The sequence below is a fragment of the Heterocephalus glaber genome, unplaced genomic scaffold (assembly GCF_053883595.1).
Source record: "Heterocephalus glaber isolate CG9 unplaced genomic scaffold, H.glaber_assembly_v1.0 deba00001472, whole genome shotgun sequence".
In the NCBI taxonomy this organism is placed as follows: domain Eukaryota; kingdom Metazoa; phylum Chordata; class Mammalia; order Rodentia; family Bathyergidae; genus Heterocephalus; species Heterocephalus glaber.
In genome coordinates, this window is record NW_028258315.1 from 58,879,281 (window position 1) to 58,902,969 (window position 23,689).

Here is a 23,689-nt window from a genome sequence, read left to right on the forward strand (position 1 = left end):
TACCAGCCACCGGACCACTGCTCCCAGTGCAGAGGAGGAGGCTTCCAGGCTGCAGTACCACCACTCCCAGTGTAGAGGAGGTAAGCCACACAGGCACGGGGGGGCACACATTCACCCCACCACAATTGAAATGGGAAGACACAGAAACAAGTCTCAAAATCTGGCTTCCACATAATCTACAGAAACCCCAAAGGGAAATGAGATGGAACACTCTGATACTCAAATACTCTGATACTCCAAATAGCTTTGATCAAAAAAATCTACACATAGGCATATATAATTGTTAAGATTCCAGAAAGCCAACACAAGAACAAAGTTCTACAAGCAGTGACAGAAAAGAAACAAATCACATACAAAGAAGAGCCCATCAGAATCACAGCAGACTTCTCAATGCAAACCCTCAAGGCAAGAAGAGCTTGGAGTGATATATTACAACCCCTAAAGAAAAACAGCCTCTAACCCAGATTGATGTACCCTGCAAAATTATCTTTCATAATTGAAGGAGAAATAAGATACTTTCACGACAAAGAGCACCTTAGGAACTTCATGAGTACCAAACGAGCACTCCAAAAAATTTTATACAATGTCCTAGGAAAGACAATGAGGATCACAACCACAGGAACCACAGCACAATGAATCCATAGGGTGCAACAAGAAATTAAATACAAAGGGGGAGAATCCAACAAAAAGAAAAAGTCATGACAATGATAAGTCAATGTGTATCAGTTTTAACTATCTATGTTAATGGTCTCAGTTCACCAATCAAAAGAAATAGACTGGCAGAATGGGTCAAGAAGGAAGATCCAACAATATGATGCATACAAGAAACACACTTAATTCAAAAAGAAACTCATAGACTGAAAGCTAAAGGGTAGAAAACAATACTCCTTGTGATAGGAACATGAAAAAAAGGAAGAGTAGCTATCCTCTTTGCAGATCAAGTGAATTTCAAACCAACACTGATTAAGAGAGATGAAGAAGGACACTACATCCTTGTAAATGGAACAATCCAAGAGGAAGAGGTGACAATCATAAATATATATGCACCAAACACAAGTGGGCCGAACTATATAAAACAAATACTAACAGACATGAAAAGTCATATATGCACTAAGACAATTTTAGTGGGGGACCTCAACATCCCACTGTCACAAATAGGTAGATCAGGGTCCAGGGATTTAGCTCAGTGCTTCTGCTGCCTGCCTTGCAAGCACAGGGACCTGAGTTCACTCCCCGATACCAAATAAATAAATAAATAAATAAATGAATAAATAGATCAACTAGACAAAAAATAAGTGATGAAATATTAGAACTCAATTGAACTCTTGAACAAATGAACTTAACAGATATTTACAGAGTGTTCCACCCCACAAAATCAGAACACACATTCTTTTCAGCTGAACATAGGTTGGTCTCCAAAATAGACTACATACTTGCTCATAGAGCATGTTTAGTAAGTGCAAAAGAATTAAAGTTATCCCCTGTATATCATCAGACCATGGTGCAATGAAATTGGAGATCAGTAGCAAACGAAACTGCAAAAATGTTATACACACATGGAAATTGAACAATACACTTCTGAATAACCAATGGGTCACAGAGGAAATTAAAGAAGAAATCAGACAGTTCCTTCAATTAAATGACAATGACAACACAGCATGTCAGCATCTATGAGACACAATGAAAACAGTCTTATGAGGGAAATTCAGAACAGTGAACACTCATATTAGGAAAACAGAGTGAGCCCAATTAAACAAAATAATGCTCAAAGTCAAGCTTCTAGAACAAGGAGAGCAGGACAAACCCAAAGCTCATACAAGGGAGGAAACTGTAAAGATCAGAGGAGAAATTAATGCAATGGAGACTAAGAACGATGCAAACAATCAATGAAGCCAAGAGTCGGTTCTTTGAAAGAATAAACAAAATTGATAAACCCTTAGCCAACTTTATCAGAAAAAGGAAAGAAAAGATGCAAATCCGTCCAATTAGGAATGAAAAGGGTGAAATTACAATGGATGGAGCAGAAATCCAGTGGATCATCAATACCAACTTCAAGAATCTATATGCCAATAAGACAGAAAACACAGAAGAAATGGACAGATTACTAGATACATATGAATTACAGAAGTTGAATGAAGAAGACCTGAAAATTCTAAACAACCCAATATCAACCAAGGAAATTGAAAATGTAATTAAAAACATAACATGTTAAAGAAGCCCAGGTCCTGATAGCTTCACTGCTGAATTCTACAAGACATTTAGAGAGGAACTACTGCCACTGCTGTTTAAACTCTTCAATGAAATTGAAAGGGAAGCAATACTCCCAAATTCATTCCTAGAAGCAAGCATCACCTTGATCCCCAAAGCAGAGAAAGACCCAACCAAAAAGGAGAACTATAGGCCAATCTCACTAATGAACATAGATGCAAAAATCTTGCATAGGATACTGGCAAATAGAATGCAGAAGAGCATCAAGAAGATCATACACCCTGATCAAGTGGGATTCATCCCAGGGATGCAGGAATGGTTCAATATATGAAAATCAATCAATGTAATACATTATATCAATAGAGCCAAGGAGGAAAACCATATGATCATCTCAATAGATGCAGAAAAAGCATTTGACAAAATACAACACGCATTTATGATAAAAACCCTACAAAAAATTGGAATAGATTGACTCTACCTCAATCTGATAAAAGCCATCTATGAAAAACCAACTGCTAGTATCACACTAAATGGTCAAAATCTGAAATCCTTCACACTAAAATCAGGAACAAGACAAGGATGTCCATTATTACCACTCTTGTTTGATATAGTTTTTGAAACATTAGCCATGGCAATTAGACAAGGGAAGAAATAAAAGGAATAAAGATAGGAAATGAAGAAGTCAAATTGTAATTATTTGCAGATGACATGATACTCTAGATAGAAGACCCCAAAATGCCACCAAAAGTCTTCTAGATATAAAAACCAAATTCAGTAGACTAGCTGGATACAAGGTCAACACACAAAATTCAATAGCTTTTCTCTACATGAATAACAGACTCACTGAGACAGAAATAGGGCAAACAATTCCTTTCACAATAGCATCCAAAAAACTGAAATACCTAGGAATCAACTTAACAAAAGAAATCTGAAAACTATAGCAATCTGAAAAGAGAGATTGAAGATGATATCAGAAAATGGAGAGGCAGCAATACACTGGACACAACCCCCCGCTCCTCTGTACAGCCAACTGGTTCCACACTACAAAGACGCAGAGGACACCAGACCACCAGACCACGGTACTGGGTCCTGCTGCTCCCGACCCAGAGGTAGGGGCTTCTGAGCCGCCGTACCACAGCTCCTGGTCCAGAGGAAGGGGCTTTCTGGGCACCAACCCTCCCGCTGCTCCCAGCCCAGAGGAAGGGGCTTCCAGGCCACCATCCCTCCCACCACTCCTGGCCCAGAGTTAGGGGCTTCTGAGCTGCCATGCAACTGCTCCCAGGACAGAGGAAGGGGTTTCTGAGTCACCATCCCTCCCGCTGCTCCCGATCCAGAGGTAGGGGCTTCTGAGCCGTGTCCTACTGCTCCTGGTCCAGATGAAGGGGCTTCCTGACAACCATCCCTCCCTCTGCTCCCGGCCAAAAGGAAGGAGCTTCTCAGCCACCACGCCTACTGCTGCTCCCGGCCCCTATCCTACCACTCCCAGCTCAGAGGAGGTGATTCTCAAGGGCGTCAACAGCACTCCCCCACCCACCCCCAGTCAAAATGAGAAATCAGGTAAATAAGTCTCAAAACCAGACTTCCAGATCACCTACAGCAACCCCAAAGGGAAATGAGACGGAACACTCTGATACTCAACCACCTGGACCCACTGAACTGGCAACAAAAGGGGATCTGGAAAAAATGAAATCAGAAATAATTTCTCAGATAACAGGAGAGATTGTGCTCCTAAAGCAAGAAACAATTAAAAAATCTAGGGAGGAGCTCAGGAACATGATGGAATCCCAACATAAGAAACAAATGGAATCAATAAAACAGATGCAAATAGATTTCCAGGAGATGAAAAACTCCAGTGAAAGTCTAAACAGCACAATGAGCCAATGTGAGGAGAGAATTTCAGATATAGAAGATAAGATTGCAATTAATGAATAGGAAAAGCAAAATTGCTACAAAATTATAAGGGAGTATGAGAAATCAATCCAACAGCAGCTAGACAACGCAAAGAATAACATAAGACTGATTGGAGTCAAGGAAGAAACAGGAGAGAGTGCAGATGACATAAAAAAACTCTTCACAGAAGTAAAGGCAGAAAACTTCCCAAACAAGGGAAAAGAGCTTGACATACAGATAAGTGAGGCATATAGGACTCCAAATAGCCTTGATCAAAAAAAATCTAAACATAGGAATATAATTGGTAAGATTCCAGAAACTCAAGAACAAAGTTCTCCAAGCAGTTAGAGAAAAGAAACAAATCACACACAAAGGAAATCCCATCAGAATCACAGCAGACTTCTCAACACAAACCATCAAGGAAAGAAGAGCTTGGAGTGACATATTCCAAGCCCTAAAAGAAAACAGCCTCCAACACAGATTGACATACCCTGCAAAACTATCTCTCAAAATTGATGGAGAAATAAGATACTTTCATGAAAGAGAGCACCTTAGGAACTTCATGAATACCAAACCAGCACTCCAAAGAATTTTACACAATATCCTAGGAACAGACATTGAGGATCACAACCCCAGGAAGCAAAGCAGAATGAACCCATCTGGCATGACAAGAAATTAAATGCAAAGGGCGAGAACCCCAAAAAAAGAAAAAGTCATGGCAATGACAAGTCAATATGTTTCAGTTATAACCATCAACGTTAATGGTCTCAATTCACCAATCAAAAGAAATAGACTGGCAGAATGGGTCAAGAAGCAAAATCCAACAATATGCTGCATACAAGAAACACACTTAATTCAAAAGGAAACTCATACACTGAAAGTTAAAGGGTGGAAAACAATATTCCATGCAACGGGAACACAAAAAAAAGCAGGAGTAGCTATCCTCTTTGCAGTCCAAGTAGATTTCAAGCCAACACTGATTAAGAGAGACAAAGAAGGTCACTACATCCTTGTAAAGGGAACAATCCAAGAGGAAGAGATGACAATCATAAATATCTATGCACCAAACACTAGTGTGCCCAACTATATAAAACAAATACTAACGGACATGAAAAGTCATATATGAACTAATACAATTGTAGTGGGGGACCTCAACACCCCACTGTCACAAATAGATAGATCAACTAGACTAAAAATAAGTAATGAAATACTAGACCTCAATTGAACTCCTGAACAAAGGAACTTAACAGATGTTTACAGAGTTTTCCACCCCACAAAATCAGAATACACATTCTTCTCAGCTGCACATGGGTCATTCTCCAAAATAGACCACATACTCACACATAGAACATGTTTAAGTAAGTGCAAAGGAATTGAAGTTATCCCCTATATATTATCAGACCACAGAGCGATGAAATTGGAGATCCACAGCAAAAGAAACTGGAAAAATTTCATAAACATGTGGAAACTGAACAACACACTTCTTAACAACCAATGGGTCACAGAGGAATTTAAAGAAGAAATCAAACAGTTCCTTAAATTAAATGACAATGACAATACAGCATATCGGAATCTATGCAACACAATGAAAGCAGTCTTATGAGGGAAAATCATACCAGTGAATATGCATAGTAGGAAGACAGAATGAGCCCAATTAAACAATCTGAGGCTGAACCTCAAACTTCTACAAGAAAAAGAGGAGGACAACTCCAAAGCTCATACAAGGGAGGAAATTATAAAGATCAGAGGAGAAATCAATGCAATGGAGACTAAGAGAATGATACAAAAAATGAATGAAGTCAAGAGTTGGTTCTTCGAAAGAATCAACAAAATTGACAAACCCTTAGCCAACCTTCTCAGAAAAAGGAAAGAAAAGGCCCAAATCCATGCAATTAAGAATGAAAAGAGTGAAATTACAACAGACCCAGCAGAAATCCAGAGGATCATCAATACCTACTTCCAGAACCTATACGCCAATAAGATGGACAACACAGAAGAAATGGACAGATTCCTAGATACATATGAATTAACAAAGTTGAGTGAAGAAGACTTAAAAATTCTGAACAATCCAATATCACCCAATGAAATTGAAAACGGAATTAAAAACTTATCAACTAAGAAAACCCTGGCCCTGATGGCTTCACTGCTGAATTCTACAAGACATTTAGAGAGGAACTGCTGCCACTACTGTTTAAACACTTCAATGAAATTGAAAGGGAAGCAATACTCCCAAATTCATTCCTAGAAGCAAGCATCACCTTGATCCCCAAAGCAGAGAAAGACCCAACCAAAAAGGAGAACTATAGGCCAATCTCACTAATGAACATAGATGCAAAAATCTTGCATAGGATACTGGCAAATAGAATGCAGAAGAGCATCAAGAAGATCATACACCCTGATCAAGTGGGATTCATCCCAGGGATCCAGGGATGGTTCTTTATATGAAAATCAATCAATGTAATACACTATATCAATAGAGCCAAGGAGGAAAACCATATGATTCTCTCCATAGATGCAGAAAAAGCATTTGACAAAATCCAATATGCATTTATGATAAAAACCCTACAAAAAATTGGAATAGATGGTCTCTACCTCAAACTGACAGAAACCATCTATGAGAAAACAACAGCCAATATCATACTAAATGGTCAAAAACTGTAATCCTTCACACTCAAATCAGGAACAAGACAAGGATGTCCACTATCACCACTCTTTTTCAATATAGTTTTGGAAACATTAGCCATGGCAATTAGACAAGAGAAAGAAATAGAAAGAATAAAGACAAGAAATGAAGAAGTCAAATTGTCATTATTTGCGGATGACATGATACTCTATATAGAAGACCCCAAGAACTCCACCAAAAGTCTTCTAGACTTAATAACTAAATTCAGTCAAGTAGCTGGTTACAAGGTCAACACACAAAAATCAATAGCTTTCCTCTACACCAATGACAGACTCACTGACAGAGAAATAGGGCAAATTATTCCTTTCACAATAGCATCCAAAAAACTGAAATACCTAGGAATCAACCTAACAAAAGAAATCAAAGACCTCTTCTCTGAAAACTATGGCACACTGAAAAGAGAGATTGAAGATGATATCAGAAAATGGACAGACATCCCCTGCTCCTGGGTAGGAAGGATTAATATAGTGAAAATGGCCATACTTCCAAAATTGCTATATAGATTTAATGCAATTCCAATTGAGATCCCAGTAGCATACTTCATGGACCTTGAGAAAACAATCCAAAAATTCATTTGGAACAAGAAGAGACCCAGAATAGCAAAAGCAATTCTAGGTAACAGAGACATGGCAGGGGGTATCACAATCCCCAACCTGCAACTATACTACAAAGCTACTGTGATTAAAAACAGCATGGTACTGGCAAAGAAAGAGACCTGACGACCAGTGGAAAAGATTAGAAGATCCAGGAACAACTTCAGACACACTCAGCCATCCCATCTTTGACGAAGGAGCCAAACACCCTCACTGGAGGAAAGATAGGCTCTTTAATAAATGGTGCTGGAAAAATTGGGCTTCAACTGGCCAAAGATTAAAACTAGACCTATATCTCTCACCGTGCACCAAACTAAAATCAAAATGGATTAAAGATCTAAATATTAAAATAGAAACTCTGAACCAGTTGGAACAGAGGTTAGGTAGAACTCTTGAAGACATCGGTGTAGGAAAAGATTTTATGAACAAAACCTCAGTTGCCCATGAACTAGCACAAAACAACCAACAAGTAGGATCTCTTTTTATTAAAAAGCTTCTGCACAGCAACAGAAACCACCAGCAGTATGGAGAGACAACCCACAATGTGGGAAAAAGTCTTCACCTGCTTTTCCTCAGACAAAGGTCTACTATCTCGAATCTATAGAGAACTTAAAAAGATCAGACCTCCCAAATTTTAAGACCCAATCTGAAAATGGGCATCTGAAATGAACAGACATTTCTCAGATAAAGAAGTAGAAATAGCAAATAAATACATGAAAAAGTGTTCAACATCACTGGTCATTCAAGAGATGCAAATGAAAACAATGCTGAGATTCCACGTCACTCCAGAAAGAATGGCTGCTATCATGAAATCAACCAATAACAAATGCTGGCAGGGCTGTGGGGAAAGAGGAACCCTGCTCCACTGCTGGTGGGAGTGTAGTCTGGTGCAACCACTGTGGAAATCAGTATGGAGATACCTCAAAGAACTAGGACTGGAAGTCCCATTTGACCCCGCTATTCCACTGCTGGGGATCTTCCCCAAAGAATTAAAAGAATCATACCACAGTGATATATGTGCATCCATGTTCATAGTAGCACAGTTTGTGATAGCTAAAACTTGGAAACAGCCCAAATGACCATCAACTAGAGACTGGATAAAGAAGATGTGGTTTTTTTATAAAATGGAGTACTACTCAGCCATAAAAAATAAGAAATTAGAGACATTTATAGCTAAGTGGATGCACATTGAGGCAATACTCTTAAATGAAATAAATAGGACACACATGTATAAATACTGAATAGTTTCTCTGGTGTGAGAAATTGAAAGTGTAAATAAGGACTAAATGTATAATAGGTAATGTGAAATAGGAAGAAAAGGGGCAAAGGGGAAGGAAGTGGGAGGGCTAGGGGAAAGGATAGAAGGGAAAGGGATTAATATGAGAAAATGGAAAAATAGGAACAAAATCTTTGTAAATAGGGAGGGATGGAGGGGTTGAAGGGAGGGCTGGGCAAGGGTGAAAAATAAGAACCAAGAGAGACTATGTAAAGGTGCAAATTTCCAATGATGAATGTCATTATATTGTATACTTAAAATGAACCAATGAGTAGAATGAATAACCGATAAAGCAAAATGGAAGAAAAGGTCCAAAGGGGTAGGAGTAGGGGGGGAGGCAGGGGAAAGGAAAGAAGGGAAAGGAAAAATGCTGAGAAATGGAAAAAATGGAAATAAAGTCTTTGTAAATGGGGAAGGGTGGAGGGGGTGAAGGGAGGGCTAGGAACGTGCAAAAAATAAGAACCAAGATGCATTATGTAAAGGTACAATTCCCAATGAGAAATGTAATTGTGTTGTATACCTAAAATGTACCAATAAAAGAACTTAACAAAAAAGAAAGAAAGAAAGAAAGAAAGAAAGAAAGAAAGAAAGAAAGAAAGAAAGAAAGAAAGAAAGAAAATGGAAAGACACCCCCTTCTCCTGGGTAGGAAGTGTCAACATAGTGAAAATGGCCATACTTCCAAAACTGCTATATAGATTTAATGCAATTCCAATTGAAATCCCAGCAGCATACTTCATGGACCGTGAGAAAACAATCCAAAAATTCATTTAGAACAAGAAGAGACCTAGAATAGTAAAAGCAATCCTAGGCCACAGAGACATGGCAGGGGGTATCACAATCCCCAACCTGCAACTATACTACAAAGCTACTGTGATTAAAAACAGCATGGTACTGGCAAAGAAACAGACCTGAGGATCAGTGGAAAAGATTAGAAGATCCAGAAACAATGCAAGACACACTCAGCCATCTCATCTTTGATGAAGGATCCAAACATTCTCACTGGAGGAAAGATAGCCTCTTTAATAAATGGTGCTGGAAAAATTGGGCTTCAACTGGCCAAAGATTAAAACTAGACCTGTATCTCTCATCAAGCACTAAACTAAAATCAAAATGGATTAAAGATCTAAATATTAAAATAGAAACACTAAACCAGCTGGAACAGAGGTTAGGTAGAACTTTTGAAGAAAATAGTGTAGGAAAAGATTTTATGAACAAAACCTCAGTTGCCCATGAACTAGCACAAACAGTCAACAAGTGGGATCTCTTCTTATTAAAAAGCTTCTGCACAGCAAGAGAAACCACCAGCAGTGTGAAGAGACAACCCACAACGTGGGAAAAAAATCTTCAAATGCTGTTCCTCAGACAAAGATCTACTATTTCGAATCTATAAAGAGCTTAAAAAGATCAGACCTCCCAAATATAAAGACCCAATCCAAAAATGGTCATCTGAAATGAACAGACATTTCTCAGACAAAGAAGTAGAAATAACAAATAAATACATGAAAAAATGTTCACTATCACTGGTCATTTGAGAGATGCCAATGAAAACAATGCTGAGATTCCACTTTACTCCAGAAAGAATGGCTGCTATCATGAAATTAACCAATAACAAATGCTGGTGGGGCTGTGGGGAAAGAGGAACCCTGCTCCACTGCTGGTGGGAGTGTAGACTGGTGCAACCCCTGTGGAAATCAGTATGGAGATACCTCAAAGAACTAGGACTGGAAGTCCCATTTGACCCAGCTATTCCCCTGCTGGGTATCTTCCTCAACGAATTAAAAGAATCATACCACAGTGCTATATGTGCACCCATGTTCATAGCAGCACATTTTGTAATAGCTAAAACTTGGAAACAGCCCAATTGCCCATCTACTGGAGACTAAAGAAAATGTGATTTTTTTTATAAAATGGAATACTACTCAGCCATCATAAATGAGAAATTAGAGACATTTATAGCTAAATGGATGCACATTGAGGTGATACTCTTGAGTGAAATAAATAGGACACACATGTGTAAATACTGAATAGTTTCTCTGGTGTGAGAAACTGAAAGTGTAAATAAGGACTAAAAGGTATAATAGATAATGTGAAATAGGAAGAAAAGGGGCAAAGGGGAAGGGGAAGTGGGAGGGGTAGGGGAAACAAAAGAAGGGAGTGGAACTAATATGAGAAAATGAAAAAATGGAATCATAGTCTGTAAATAGAGAGGGATGGAAGGGTTGAAGGGAGGACAGGGGAAGGGGGAAAAATAAGAACCAAGGGAGATTATGTAAAGGTGCAAATTTCCAATGATGAATGTCATTATATTGTATACCTAAAATGTACCAATAAAATAAAATTTGTTTAAAAAAGAAATTTAAACTGAAACAATATTGCCAAAGTCATTCCTGAAGGAAGGCATTACCCTGAATCCAAAGCCAGAGAATGATCCAACCATAAGAGAACTACAGTTCAAACTTCTTAAGGAATTCAGATACAAAAATCCTCAAAAAGATACTGGCAAATAAAGCAGCAAATCATCAAAAGATCATAAACCACAACCAGGTAGGTTTCATCCCAGGTATGCAGAGATGGTTCAACATAAAAAAATCAATAAATGTAATATACCACATTAACAGAACCAAGGACAAAAACTACATGATTGTCTCAATAGATATATCAAAAGCATTTGACAAAGTCAAACAATAAAAACCCTATAGAAAGTTAGAATAGATGGCTTTTATCTCAATCTGATAAAAGCCATCTATGACTAATCAATAGCCAACATCATACTGAATGTCAAAAACTGAAAGCTTTCACTCTAAAACCAGGAATAAGACAAGGATACCCACTATTACTACTTCTATATTTAATGTAAATCTGGAATATTAGCCAGAGCAATTAGACGAGAGAGAAATAAAAGGAATAAGGATAGGAAAGGAAGAAGTTAAATTATCATTATTTACTGATGACATGATACTCTACATAGAAGACCCCCAAAACTCCACCTAAACACTCACAGAATTAATAAGCAAATTCAGTAGCATAGCATAGATACAAAGTCAATACTCAGAAATCAATACCATTCCTGTACATGAATTACATTCTCACTGACAGAAATCAGGCAAATGCATTTCACAATAGCACCAAGAATAATGAAATATTTAGAAATCAGTCTAACCAAGGAAGTGAAAAACCTCTACACTTAAAACTACAGTACTCTGAAAAAGGAGATCAAAGAGGATATCAGAAAATGGAAAGACATTCCCTCTTCTTGGATAGGCAAAACCAATATAGTCAAAATGGCCATGTTTCCAAAACTGTTATATAGATTTAATGCATTCCTGTTCAAATACCAATAGCATACCTCACAGAGCTAGAAAAAATAATTCTAAAATTCATATTGAACCAGAAGAGACTTAGAATAGCAAAAGCATTTCTGGGCAGCAAGGGCAAGGCAGAGTGCATCACAATCTCTCCTAATTTGATGTAATACTACAAAGCTAATATAATAAAAACAGAATAATACTGAGTTTTTGGGGAGTTGGGTTTTTTTTGTTTGTTTTGTTTTATTTTTGGTACTGGGGATTGAACTTGGGACCTTGCGCTTGTGAGGCAGGCAGTGGCTACATCCCCAGGCCCAGAATAATACTGTTAAAGAAAAAGACCTGATGAACAATGGAACAGATTAGAAGATGTAGAAGCAACTCCAAGCACACTCATCTACCTTACCTTTGACAAAGATATCAAATGCCTTCACTGAAAGAAAGATAGCCTTTTTAACAAATGGTTCTGGGAAAACCGGCTTTCCACATGCTGAAGACTGAACCTAGACCCATATCTCTCACCATGAACTATAATAAAATCGAAATAGATCAAAGATCTACTTATACAAACAGAAACACTTAAACTGCCAGAAGATAGAAGAGGTAAATCTCTAGAAGACATATGTGTAGGCAAAGACTTTATGAACAAAATCCAGATTACACAGAAAATTCTACAAAGAATTAACAACTTGGATGACATAAACTAAAAAGTTTCTGCACAGTAAAAGAAACCACCAACAGAGTGAAGAGACAATCCACAGACTAGGAAAAATTTTTACCAGCTACTCCTCAGACAAGGGACTAATATCTATCATATATAAAGCATTTTTTAAAAAAATCAGACCTCCAAAATTTAAAGACTCAACCCAAAAATGGGCATCTGAAATGAATAGATACTTCCCAGATGAAGAAGTACAAACACCAAATAAATACATTTTAAAAGGTTCAACATCACTGGTCATTTGAGAAATGCAAATTAAAACAATACTGAGATTCCCTCTCACTCCAGAAAGAATGGCTTTCATCAAGAATCAAGAAATAACAAATACTGGTGAATCTGTGTTGAAAAAGGAACCATTCTCCATTGTTGGTGGGGGTGCAAATTGGTACAAACATTATGGAAATGAGTATGGAGATTCCTCAAAAAACCAAAGATAGAGGTTCCATTTAACCTAGAGGTGTCCCTCCCAGGAAACTTCCCAAAAGAGTTAATGGTGTCATACTACAGTGATATATGTATACCCGTATTTAAAACATCTCAATTTATAACTAAATCTTGGAAACAGGCTATGTGCTCATCAACAGATGAATGTATAAATAAAATGTACTATTTATATACAATAGGGTACTACCCTGCCATAAAGAAGGACAAATGAGTAATTTTTAGATAAATGGATGCACCTGAAGGGCACAGTTAAAGTGAAATAAATCAGAAACACAAGTTTAAATATCACATCGTTTCTCTTGTGTGAGAAACCCAAAGGGTAAATAAGAAACAAAATGGAGGAGATATTGGAAAATAGGAAGAATATGTTCAAATGGAAAGGAGAACAAGGGAGGGGGGAAGGTAAGGAAGGGAAAAGGATTAAAAAAAAAAAAAAAGAAGGGGGCTGGGGATTTAGCTCAGTGGTGCTGCTGCCTGCCTCACATGCACAAGGTCCCAAGTTCGATCTCCAGTACCAAAATACAAAAAAGAGAATGGAAGAGAAAAAATGGAAACAAACATTTTGTAAATGAGGGGAAGAAGAGTTGAAGGCAGGGCAGGGGAATGGGAAATAAAGAGGTATTAAGACATATTATGTACAGGTATAAATTCCCTATGATGAATGTGATCATTCCATATGGCAAATATGTACTAATAAAAATAAATTTTAAAAATAAAACAAAATAATTACCCATGAACCATAATTCAACATCTTATCATAAACTAATGACCAAGGATTTGAGTAAAGATGTTGATCCAGCACCCTTTATTATAGTGAGATGCTGCAAACAGCCTAAATGTAAAAAATTATAAGAATGTTTAAAGTATATTATATCTATATAACAAAATGCTATGATGCTTTTAAAATATTTTTAAATAACTTTTACTTTCCTGGAAGGAAGTATATCAAATATTATCATTAGGATATGAAAATTAGATTGTATACATTTTGTCCTTTATGCTTTTTATACGACATATATTAGTTTCATGCTCAAAAAAAAGAGATGACTTTTTTTCCCTCAGGAACTTGAACTGTTAGATGACCTCCTATAAAGGCCTGCAAAATAAAACTTACATTACAAATGACATTTTTCAGGACACCGGACCGAAACAAAGATATGATGCCCTCTCCCATTGTCATCACACAGTAGATTTAAGCACCCAAAGCACACATAAAATTCTACAGCAGAAATCACTGGAAAGTAATTAGCAGTGGTTGGTTTATTAGAGACAGAATTTAGATAATTAGAAGGGAGATTTGGGGGTTAAGAACTAGAAGCAAAGAATAAATGAGAGAATTATAGCCATGAACTGGAAAAGCCTCTTCAAATACCTCTGTGTAATTTAATCTTTCAACAGAGAACAGAAATAATCAACTCCTGAAACTCTGTGTCTTAAGCCATTACTATATCCTACCTATTCTAATGTCTGTCATTTATCTTCACTGTGGGGCTTGGAGGTAACAAAGAAATTTTTGTTGACCCTTTGTTAGCAAATAATATATCCACTTAGACAAGAAGAAGCTTGGTTTTGATGGGATAGGTCGAGGGCTGAAGTCTGAAGATCCAAGTTTAAGTGCCACTTAATTGCTTCTGTAGCACTTGACTAAGTTACGTAGCCAATATGACACAGTTTTAGGATTTGTTTATGATATTAACTCTGTCCCTATCATAGAGTTATGAGGCCCAGATGACACCATATATATGAAAGTCAAGAAGTGCTAAGAGTACATTTTATAATAAAATAATTCTTTCTTACCAACATTTTGTTTGGCCTCTAGTAGCAATTGAAGATCAAAACTTTAATCTCTGTACATCAATTAAGAAGCTTCTGCATAGCAAAAGAAATAACTGACAGCATGAAGAGATAGCCTACAGAATGGGAGAACATCTCTGCTAGCTACTCTTCCAATATAGAATGAATGTCTAGAACACATAAGGAACTCAAAAAATTAATGCCAAAAATAGCCATTCAATAAATGGGCAAATGAAGCAAATAAACACTTCTCAAAAGAAGTATAAATGGTCAATAATGAACATTATGAAAAAATGTTCAACATTTTTAGCCAATAGGAAAATCCAAATCAAAATGACCCTGAGTTTCCATCTCACCCCAGTCAGACTAATTATCATCAAGAATACAAAAAATAATGAATGTTAGTGAGGATGCTAGGGAAAAGGAACAATTTTACACTGTGAGTAGAAATGTAAACTATTACAACCACTACAGAAATCAGTACAAAGGTTTCTCAAAAAACTGAAAATAGAAATACCATTTGACCCAGCAATACCACTCTTTGGTATATACTTAAAAGAAGTAAAGACAGAATACACTAACAATACATGCATTCCCATGGTTACAGCAACATAATTCACAATAGCTTCGCTGTGGAACCAGCCTAGGTGCCCACCATCAGATTAATGGATAGAGAAAATTATACATATCAGCCATAAAGAAGAATAAAATTATGTCATTTGAAGGAAGATTGATGGAAATAGAGAACATCACATTAAGCAAAATAACCCAGACTTTAAAAATTAAATATATTTTCGAACTGGAAGGAACCTCCCCTGCTGACATCCCAAGCTCCAAGGGCAGAGAAGGTGAGCCAGTCCCAGAACCCGGAAGGAAGCTCCCCTGCCACCATCCCAGGCTCCAAGGGCAGAGAAGGTGAGCCACTCCGGAGCCAGAAGCACGACCCCCCCCATAGAAATGAGAAGACATGTAAACAAGCCTCAAAAACAGACTTTCAGATCACCTACAGCAACCCCAAAGGGAAACAAGATGGAACAATCTGATACTCAACCATATGGACTCTCTGAACTGGCAACAAAAGAGGATCTGGGAAAAATGAAATCAGAAATAATTACTCAGATAACAGGAAAGATTTTACTCATGGTGCAAGACATGATTAATAAATCTAGAGAAGACACAGATAAAAAAAAAATAGAGGATCTGAGGAACACAATGGAATCCGAACATAGGAAACAAATGGAATCCATAAAACAGATGCAAATAGATTTCCAGGAAATTAAAAACTCTATCAAAAGTCTGGCAGCAGAATGAACCAATGTGAGGATAGAATTTCACATATAGAAGATAAGATTGCAATTAGTGACCAAGAAAAGAAAAATTGCTTTAAAATTGTAAAGGAACACGAGAAATCAATCCAGCAGCTGCTAGATAATGCAAAGAAGAATAACATCAGACTGATTGGAGTCAATGAAGAAAGAGGAAAGAGTGCAGATGACATAAAAAAACTCTTCAGAGAAGTGATGGCAGAAAATTTCCCAAGGAGGGGAAAAGAACTTGACATACAGGTAAGTGAGGCATATAGGACTCCAAATAGCCTTGATCAAAAAAAATCTACACATAGGCATATAATAGTTAGGATTCCAGAAATCCAACAGAAGAATAAAATTCTACAAGCAGTGAGAGAAAAGAAACAAATCACATACAAAGGAAAGCCCATCAGAATCACAGCAGACTTCTCAATGCAAACCCTCAAAGCAAGAAGAGCTTGGAGTGATGCATTTCAAGCCCTAAAGGAAAACAGCCTCCAACCCAGATTGAGGTACCCTGAAAAACTAGCTTTCAAAATTGATGGAGAAATAAGATACTTTCATGATAAAGAGCACCTCAGGAACTTCATGAATATCAAACTGGCACTCCAAAAAGTTTTAGACAATACTCTAGGAAAAGACAATGAGGAACACAACTCCAGGAAACCCAGCAGAATGAATCCATTGGGTGTGACAAATTAAATGCAAAGAGGGAGAATCCAACAAAAAGAAAAAGTCATGACAAGGCTTTTAAAACTTTTAACTTCATCTCCCTAATGAGTGTATAATTCAGTCTTGTTATTGTACTGATTAATATTTTTCTGATTCTAGAGTTGCACACCTTTCCTTGTGCCGTACTGGCTATTTATCATCTTCTTATGTCTACTTTTTAATTGGGTTGTCTATTAATGAGCTCTAAGAATTCTGTATGTATTCTGTTCTTAGGTTATGTGCATTGTAAATATGGTCTGTTTAAGGACTACTTTTGGTTTTAATGATGTCATTTAAAGTTCTAAATTTTGATAGAATCTCATTTATGATTTTTTTTTCTTTTATACATCATGTTTTTTGTATCCTAGGTAGTTCTTGCCTACCCTGAATTCATAAATATTTTCCCTTATAATTTCTTCTTAAAGTTTTATACTTTTAGGCTTTCTTATTTAGGTTCATAGATCCCTTCAAGTTATTTTTATGTATGGAACAAAAGGGTTGAGGTTAATTTTTTATATACGGATACCAGGTGTTCTAGTGCCGTTTGCTGAAAACACTCTCTCTTCCTCGGCTCTTGAATTGAGTTTATATTCTATAAAATGCTAATGTTAAATAATCTTTCAAAACTCAGTGGACCATATATGTGTGGTTCTATTTCTAGATTTTCTGTTTTATTCAAATGATCTATATGTCTTTCCTTACACCAACATTGCCTTGATTACTGTACCTTTAAAAGAAGTCTTAAAATTGGGTGCTAAACATCTTCCAACACTGTTTTTGTTTTTTTGGTTTTGTTTAATTTTTCTAGGTCCTTTGTACTCCTACATAACTTTCAAATTTCAATATCCAATTCTTCATTTATAGCATGTGTACACAGACCTGAATTTTTATATATACCTTGCGTTTTCTAATCCTGCTAAATTGAAGTACAAGTTCTAGGGGCTCCTAGAGATTTCTTAGTATTTTCTCTGTAGATGATCATTTCATCTACATACAAAGATTTTGCTTCTACCTTGCCAATCCTATCCTAGTTGTATCATTTTATTGCCAGACTATTTTGGTGGGGACTAGGTTTCAAAGTTTAATGGACAGATAAAGAGTAAGCATATCTGCCCTTGTTCCCCACCTTAAGGAGAAAGCATTGTATCTTCTTCATTTATATAAGACGTTCTTGCTAGAAGTATGGAGTACATGTCTTTAATCTGTTGAGAAGGTTCTGTTCTACTTCTAGTCTCCTGATAGCTTTTACCATGAACAGCTGTAGAATTTAGTCCCAATACTTTTTCTGCAACTAGTGACAGGATCATATGGCTTTTTCCTTTCCTCTGTTAAAATGATGACTTTTGGGGTGGATCTTCCAACGCTGAACCAACACTGCCATCCCTATAACAAAACCACTTTCTACATACTGCCAGATCTGACTTCAAATAGTTTGTTTTGTTAAACAAATTTCTATCTCTGTTCATACTTTTTTCTTCTATTATCTTTATCCAGTTTTAGGATTAGCACAATGTTGAGTTCCTAAAATGAGGGGAGAAGTGTTCCTTCTTTTTTCTGCTTTAATTGTTTGATATAATTTATCAGTTAAAATGTATATGAGCCTGCTGTTGTCATATAGGTAGGGTTGCAAGCTAGGAATATACTTTCTTTAATAGGTGCTATTCAAATTTTATATTTCCTCCAGAGTTAGTTTCATTAATTTGTCTTCCAAGGTACTTCTTAGAAGTTGTCAAATTTATTTCAAAACAGATTTTTGAAATATACTTTCTATATCCTTTTAAATTCTGTAAAATCTGTGGTAATATCTCCTAGATACTGATATTATAATTTAAAAAATGTATAATTGATATTGTGTAACAGGAAGAAAAGGTCTAAAGGTGCAGGGGAAGTGGGAGGGGTAGGGGTAAGAAAAAAAGGAAAAGAAAAAATATGAGAAAAGGAAAAAAGTGGAAACAAAATCTTTGCAAATAGGGAAGGGTAGAGGGGGTGAAGGGAGGGCAGGGGAAGGGGAAAAATAAAAGAACCAAGATACTCATGTAATGGTACAAGATCCCAGTGATGTTGGTAACTGTATTTTATACCTAAAATGTACCGATAAACTTAATGAGAAAAAAAATTAAATATGTTTTCTTTTGTATGAGAAACCTAGTAAATAAATTAATAAAATAAAGTAAAGATGAAAGTAAACTAGAAAGTAAACTTTTAGATGTGAGAAAGGGAACTTGAGGAGGGGGAAGACAGAGGAGGTTAATGGGATTGAAAATAATCAAAATACATGATATGCAAGTACCAATATATCACAAAGAACCCACTATTCTCTATTACTCATATGCATTAATTAAAAAATTGAATCTCCATTTGAAAGGGCAACTCCAAACTGATCTGGTTGCTCAGTGAAGCAATGTCTTTCTCCATGGGATACTCTGTGTGCGCAGCTCCTAAAATTGGGTCTACAATACAGAAGACCTTCCTACATAGACAAGGACCATTGTTTAGCTGAAGTTAACATGTGGCTCTGCTTCTAAAATAGAACTGCCAAAAAGTTCTCAAATGCACCACCATCCACCACTTTTATATTGAATTGCTTTATCTGTTCCTTCATTATTGAATGAGAGATTATGTGCCAAGAATAAAGAACAGAAATTAGACAAATCCCTGACTACTTATGACCCACATCAGTAATAAGCAAATATTAATCACAAAATCATACACACAGATGTAAAATGAAAGATGTGTTGACACTAAAGAAGACATTCAGGAGTTATAAGAATATTTAGTTAGAGTGACTGATCTGGACAAAGGAATCAAGAGAAATCTTTCCTGAGCTGAGGTCTGAGAGATTAATAAATGGGGAGAGAGAGATGAAAAGATCAAGCAGAAGAATCAGTGTGATAAAAGATCCTTGGCATAGATATTGAAATTCAAAAAATGAAGAGAAGATAACTAGAGCACACATTATGAAAGGGAATATGGCATGGGATGAAATTAAAAGGGTAGAATATGCTAAGATTTGTTACCTTTTGTCTAAAAGTAATTGGAGCCACTGGAAAATTCTGATTAGGGAAGTCAAAAGATTCTGACCATTATGTATTAGTTTGCCAGATCACTGCATATAAGACTTACAGGCATACTTATATAAACAGTTACATGTAAGAGTCCTACAGTTGAAAACTTTCTGTTAAAGTTCTTAACTTCAAAATACTACATTATTTGCCTGACCTTATTTCCAAAAGGCAATATTGATGACCAAAAACAGCAAGACACTCTTAATGAATTGCACCCTAATCAATACTGCCTAAAAGGAATTAATAAAATCTAATGAAATGTAGTCTCATTTTTCTCATCCTTTTCCAATATGGCATATTAACAGGTTTTGATTAATTTGAAAAGGTAAGATACATTAAAATGGGCACAGTCTACAAAAATGAAATTTTTAGCAACCACTATGAATTTTAGCATCTAGAATAGAGTTACTACCCACAGTATTAAGGTATACTAATATATAGATCAACAAGGAGATGTCAAAAGTAATTCAATTCCAATAAAAGCAAAAGTGCTGGAGGCTTCTGGGAAGAGGGCAGAGCAGTAAGTAGCAACAAATCAGCTTCTCCAAGACTCAGAATACATACACTGAAAAATAACAGTTTGGAGAAGGAAAAGAAACAGGTTGATCCCTTGGACCCAGGAAGGACCTAAAGGGAAGATTGGAACCTTCAAACAAATTGAAGAGAGAGACCACAATGCAGAAAAAGAAGAGGCAATCTGCACTTTCTTCATACCTCCTGGCTCATGACATGAGAAAGAAGGATTGAATCTACAGAGGCACAGTGAGGGCACACAATTCCAGAGACCTCCAGGAAGAGACACACCAGTGGAATGGAGCAATGGATGCTGTGTACTACAATATCTGATGAGTGACTACAGTCCAAGTGACTCCTATGTCCCCTAGAGAGTGTGCTTGGTCACATGCCTTCTTAGGAAGAGGCCAACTGAGCCTGTGACTCAGAGCAGCAAAGGATTGCCTTCATCTTGGGGCTCCCAGTGTTAAACTACCATGATAACTGGGTAAGGGACAATCACAGGAGACATCCATGGTCAGAGAACTATGGGCAGGCCAGCAGGAGACACCCAGAGTGTTATAAGCTAAACAACTCAGGCCCCAACCCCATGACCAGATGTCATATTCAGCCTGGACTTCCATTAATTTAAAAGTCCCAGAACCAATATCATGCCCTAAACCTACTGCAAGCTTGTTGGCATTATCCAGCACGGGTCTGGGCTCTGACCATTTCCTTTGTCTACCCGCAAGAGCAGAGTCATGTCTTGAATTGTACACTGCCACAAAATTATAGACCCCAGAAGATAATCAAAGGTTTGAAATCACAGAGAAACTTTTTTATTTTTTCCTTTCCTTTGATTTTGCTTTTGGTTTTTTGTTTTGTTTTTGCTGCTGTTGTTGTTGTTGTCATTTTGTTAGGTTTTTTTAGGTTTTAGTTTTTAGTTTTTGTTTAATTGGCTTTTTTTCCTCTGACTTTTTTGTTTCTTTGTGAAAGTGAACATTGTTTGTAGTTTTTTTTCTTTTGTCCCTGTTTTTGTTTTTTATTCTTTCCTTCCCTTCTGTCTTCACCACCTTACTGAAGCTTGAGTAATCTTCCTCTGTCCTTCAGCCTTGCTTTGAATCTATTTTTCTTTTATTTCTGGTTTTTCCCCTTCTTCCTTTTAATTTTCTCCCCTTAGGGTAACATTACTGAATAGATATTTACCGTATAAAATTTTCTGGTTTGCCTTAGATCTTGTTATATAAATACAGATCTTATACATATAGTTAAAGGTGGCAAATTATTAGTCATCACAGTTTGTCATTTTCCACTTTGTGTTTGATGCTAGTGGTATTGCTGACTAAAACACTTTAACTAAGGGGATACAGTTGCTGTGATCAATTGATCTTCCTTGTATGCCAATACATAGTTTATCTGAGGGACATAAAAAATACTAAAGTCCAGCAAATCAGGCTGCAACCTCTCATCCTTAAAAACCACATTTTCTTGATCCAGTCTCCAGTTGATGGGCATTTGCTCTGTTTCCAAGTTTTAGCTATTACAAACTGTGCTGCTATGAACATGGGTGTGCATATATCACTGTGGTATGATTCTTTTAATTCTTTGGGGAAGATACCCAGCAGAGGAATAGCTGGGAGATGTGCTTTCTTTTAATAAAATGGAGTACTACTCAGCCATAAAGAACAAGAAACTAGAGACATTTATAGCTAAATGGATGCACATTGAGACCATACTTTTAAGTGAAATAAATAGGATACACATGTATAAATACCAAATAGTTTCTTTGGTGTCAGAAACTGAAAGGGTAAATAAGGATTCAAATGTATAATAGATAACATGAAATAGGAAGAAAGGGTGCAAAGTGGAAGGGGAAGTGGGAGAGATAGGGGAAAGGAAAGAGGGGAATGCAATTAATATGAGAAAATGAATAAATGGAAACAAAGTCCTTGAAATAGGGAAGGGTGGAGGAGATGAAGGGAAGACAGAGGAATGGGGAAAAAAATAAGAACCAAGATATATCATGTAAAGGCACAAGTTTCCAAAGGTGAATGCAACTATATTGTATACTTAAAATGTACCAATAAACTTAATGGAAAAAATGAAACTTATAAGCTATAACCATCAATGTGAATGGCCTCAATTTACCAATCAAAAGAAAGAGATTGGCAGAATGGATCAAGAAACTCAATTTTACAATATACTGCATTCAAGAAATTTCAAAAAGAAACTCATAGACTTAAAGTCCAAGAATGGAAAACAATACTTCATGTAATGGAAACCCAGAAAAAAGCAGGGGTAGCTATTCTATGTGCAGACAAAGTGAATTTCAAGCCAAGACTTAACAGAAGAGATGAAGATTACTATATACTTGCTAAGGGAACATTCTAATGGGAAGAGAAAGCAATCATAGATATATATGAACCAAATACCACCACACACAACTATATAAAACAAACACTAATCGATATGGAAAATCACATAAGCACTAATACAATTGTAACAGGAGACCCCAATAGTCTACTGTCACAAATAGACATATCAACTAGGCAAAAAAAAATCAACAAGAAATATCAGAGCTGAACCAAACCTTTGAACAAATGGAATTAGTAGATATTTACAGAATGCCTTACTCCACAGCAACAGAATACACATTCTTCTCAGCAGCACACAGGACTTTCTCCAAAATAGGCCACATATTAACTCAGAGAACATGCTTAATTAAATGTAAAATAATTGAAAATATTCCATGCATATTATCAGACCACAGTACAATAATATTGGGGGGAAATGGCAAAGAAAACCACAAAGACTACATAAACTCATGAAAATTAAATACTACCTCCTGAACAACTAATGGGTCACAGATGAAATTATTGACAAAATTAGACAGTTTCTACAATTAATAATGCCAATATGACATACTGGGAACTTATCAGATGCAGTGAAAGCAGCCCTATGAGGGAATGGCTATCATCAAGAAATCAGCCAAAAACAAATACTGGCAAAGCTGTGGGGTAAAAAGAACCCTTCTCCATGGTTGTAGGTAGTGTAAATTGGTACAACCACTATGGAATCAGTATAGAGATTCCTCAAAAAACTAAAAGTAGAGTTTCTATTTGACCCACCTATTCCCCTTCTAGGCATCATCCTCAAAGAATTACCCATGTTTATAGCAGCACAATTTGTAATAGCTAAA

At 36.6% G+C, this 23,689-nt stretch overlaps 1 protein-coding gene across 6 annotated transcripts in view; it reads right to left on the reverse strand.

Annotated features, from left to right (window-relative positions):
• The window catches only part of Sumf1 (sulfatase modifying factor 1), a 671,842-nt gene that overhangs the window by 416,532 nt on the left and 231,621 nt on the right, over positions 1 to 23,689 (reverse strand). The gene's annotated exons all lie outside the window — the stretch shown is intronic.